We start from the raw sequence: 3,727 nt of genomic DNA on the forward strand, positions 1-3,727 counted from the left end.
GAGGGAGGAAACGGAGGGGGTTCCGCTAGGAATAGGGTGGGGGACTGGAAGACAGCTGGAGACAGCCTGGAGGTAGTGAGAAAGGCCAGAGGGAGACCAAGAGTTTTCAATAGGAAATGGGAGACACCACCATGAGATCATCAGCCAGAATGAGAAGGGGAAAAGGCCAAAACAACAAAACCATAGAAACATTTATGGGAGGGTAGAGGAGGACAATATATATATATCCCCAAAGATCATCTGGGCACTAGGGGTGTCTTGGAAGTGAAAGCAGTGGTGCTTCAGGAAGGGAATGGTTTCACCAGGGCAGAAAGCTCTAGGTCTCACAGAGAGCGGAACGATGCGTGATGAAGGTGGACGGACACCTGGGGGTGGGCAGCTGAGAAGAACAGGTGAAGAATGTCATCACTGTCAACTGAATTGGTGTGGGCTTGGCTGTGTCTATTGCCAACAACAATACAAATAGACGATTTAAAACAAGTGACCCGGGGACAGTGATCTCAGTTGAGGGCAGGCATGTTCGCTGGTGCAGTGAGGAAAAGACACTGGCGGACTGGAAGCAGAAATCAGGAGCCAAGTGTAGCCCACTCTTCCACAAAGTTCCGTGGGTACGCAAGGAAACTGGGCGAGGCTGGAGCATCCGGAGTGACGGGGAGCCCTCCTGCGCCCAAGAGAGAAGGCAGACGCGTCCCTTCTCGTAGTCCATTCACAAATTTAGCTCGTTCTCCCTTCACACTAGCTCATCAATTAATCTGCTCCTTTCCCATGTCCATATTTTGCCCGGGTCATTGTCACAATCCCCTGACCAGGTCTCGTTTCCATTCTTGTTGTTTTTCACGCTTCTTCCTCAGTTTCGAGAACGAGCCCACCGTGTACATGGCTGCTAACACTTCAGTGCTTTCACTGAACTTGAAGTGAACCCTAACCTGCTCGCTAGGCATACTCGGCCCCTCCGTGATCTGAGTGTTCTCGACCTTCCGAACTTCATCGCCTCCTTGCTTCGACTTTCTCCGGACACACCGACCAACCTTTCTGCTGCTGCAAATCTACCAAGTGTTTCTTCCGTCAGGGCGCCTGGTCTTGCTGCTCACTTTGTGCTGCGACGCATTCCCTGGTGCCTTCTCGTCACCCAAGTCTCTGAGGTCAAGGAGCCCCTATTTGGAGAGGCCTTTTCTGATGACCTCTTGGTCACTCTCTAGCACACCACCCCGTTTCATTTCTCTCAGCTCCAATTCTGATTTGGAAGGATCCAGTTTATTGGATTACTAATGACCTATCTTTCCAGGGATTTGCCTGTCTCGCTCCCTGCCATTGAGTCAATGCTGATTTACAGCAACCCCTGTGGGTTTCTGAGCCTGTAATGGGAGTAGAAAGAAAGCCCAGTCTCGGCTGGTGGGTTCAAACTGCCGACCAGCCGAGTCTCAGCCCAATGCATAACCACTGCACCACCGGGGTCCCTGGCGTCGTCACTTCTGTATCCCCAGCGCCTCGTACAGCGCTTGAGAAATGCGAGACCTGCATCTGACAAGGGAGGGATGACTGATTATCCTGCAGAGCCCGGGAAACATGAAAAGGCTGAGATAAAGGAGACGTGGGCAAATGAGATGCTGGAAAAGTCAGGACCCGAGATGGTGAGCCCTGGGCTAGACGAGGGAAACATCTTTCCATGAGAGAGGAGACAGCAGGACCAGGGCAGGGGGGCCATTTGCCATTCAGACGGAAGATGCTGACATAAGGAACGAGAGACTTCGTTTCACCAAGTGAAGTAAGCAACATGAGAGAAGGAAGCTTAGGATGGTGAGGTTATGGGATAATGAGTACTTTTAAACACAGACAGTGGCATGATCTTGGGGCTGGGCAAGTAGTGTGGCAATAAAAATAATATAAAATGTGCAGGGCCTTTGACTCAGAAATCTCACTTCTTGGAAGTCATTTTAAGAGAGAACAATAGTAATAGTAAGAGAATAATAATGACAATAATGATGACAGTAGCTACGATTTACCGAGCACTGATTATATGCCAGACACTATTTTAAACCCTCCATGTCACACATCTTTTGAACCTATTAGCACTTCTCCCTGACATTAAACGGATGAAGAAGCTGAGGCAGTATAGTGTTAAGTAACTTGGTCATATAGTAAGTTTGAAAAGCTGTTTGTGCAAGGATGGTGACCACATTTGCAATGCAGTGAATTGCTGGTGGTGTGGTGGGTTACACACCGGTCTAATAACCACAAGATCAGCAGTTCGAAACCAGCAACTGCTCCACAGGAGACAGATGAGGCTTCGTACTCTTGAAAAATGTTAAGAGTCTCAGAAACACAGAGGAGAAATCCTACTTTGTCCTGTAGGGTGGTTATAAATCTTAAGTGACCCAATGGCAGTGAACTTTTAAACACAGTGCTGTGCCTTTCATAAAATGTCTCAAGAGGAGTGGCCCCCATGGGGGATTGCACAGTTTCGCTAAAGGAAACGTTGCATGGAACCTTACAGGGGTGGGACCACGTGGAGGTTGGAGAGGGACAGGCTCCACCCACTGTTCTTTTTCCTGGTAGGAAGGCCCCTCTCCAATCTCTGGGTGGGCACTCTTTCAGCCTGGCAGGATGACAACACGGAGTAGTAATCCCCACGAGCGTTCTACGAGCTGCTAGATCAAGGTGACAGAAAGCTGTAACCCTCAAGAGAGCAGGGGCTAGGGCCGCCAGGTGAAGCTCCAAGTCCAAGGTCAAAGAGAGCAGCGCATCCTGGGCAGGAGGCTTCCTGAAGGAGTGTGGGCCTCCGCGCAGAGCTGAAGGGCTTTGGGAGAATTGTCTGAACAGGCCCAGAGCAAGAGGTGAGAGCTGAGGGCCAAGGGCTCAAAGAGAGGCCTGCCTGTGGGCATGGTGGTGAAGAAGCTGCCCTGGTGCATCCTGAGTTGCTCCTGTTACTTACAAGCTGGCCCTGTTACTTCCCTAATAAATACCATCATCGTGAGTATGGTTTGTGCGGGCATGTAGGCAATGAAATAAATTATTGGATGCAGCAGAGATGTGAGGCATGCTGTGGATAGATGGATGGCTTGTGTCAGAACTGGTTAAAAAAGGTTGGGGATGGGAGGTATGTCTGACCACCACCTCACAGGGATCAGCTTGGGGCCAATGTTACTCTCCAATTCCCACCCTGCTCACTCTCCAGTGCAAATACAGGATTGCTTGTGATGTCTTACCATTTTCATTTTCACAACACTGAATTTTATTAAAATAAAGAATCAGAAAGTCCTTGAACATTCATCTGTAAAGTAACAAAACAGCAGCACACAAATACAACCTAATACTCGGGCAAACACAGAAAATCATCAGGTATGTTAGAACAGTTGATCAAAAAGGAGATTCATAACCATGTTTCAAGGCGTGTGTGGTGGGGAGCAAGTTACAATACATTAAGGATAATCCTTAATGCATATAAAATGAAACACATATACTCCCTTATCTATGAGCAGTTCTCTGACATATGAGGATGTCATGAGTCAGAATCAACTCAACAGCAGCTATTATTTCCTTGAAAAGTAAACAAACAAAAACACTTTGACTAGTAAGTGGGGGAAATGATATCAAACAATAGAAAGGAATTTTTGTCAGTCTGTTGACAGCAAGACACGTTTGATGCCATTAAGTGCCATGGACTTGGCTCAGGTCCACGGGCACCCCAATCACAACGGATCGAAACGCTGCCTGGTCCTGTGCCTTC

The 3,727-nt window shown here is 48.4% G+C and overlaps 1 protein-coding gene across 1 annotated transcript in view; it reads right to left on the bottom strand.

The window, feature by feature from the left end:
• The window catches only part of THUMPD2 (THUMP domain containing 2), a 44,361-nt gene that overhangs the window by 2,196 nt on the left and 38,438 nt on the right, over positions 1-3,727 (bottom strand). The window lies entirely within an intron of this gene.

The sequence above is a fragment of the Echinops telfairi genome, unplaced genomic scaffold (genome assembly GCF_000313985.2).
Source record: "Echinops telfairi isolate 266 unplaced genomic scaffold, ASM31398v2 ScPeMD7_10;HRSCAF=50, whole genome shotgun sequence".
In the NCBI taxonomy this organism is placed as follows: Eukaryota; Metazoa; Chordata; class Mammalia; order Afrosoricida; family Tenrecidae; genus Echinops; species Echinops telfairi.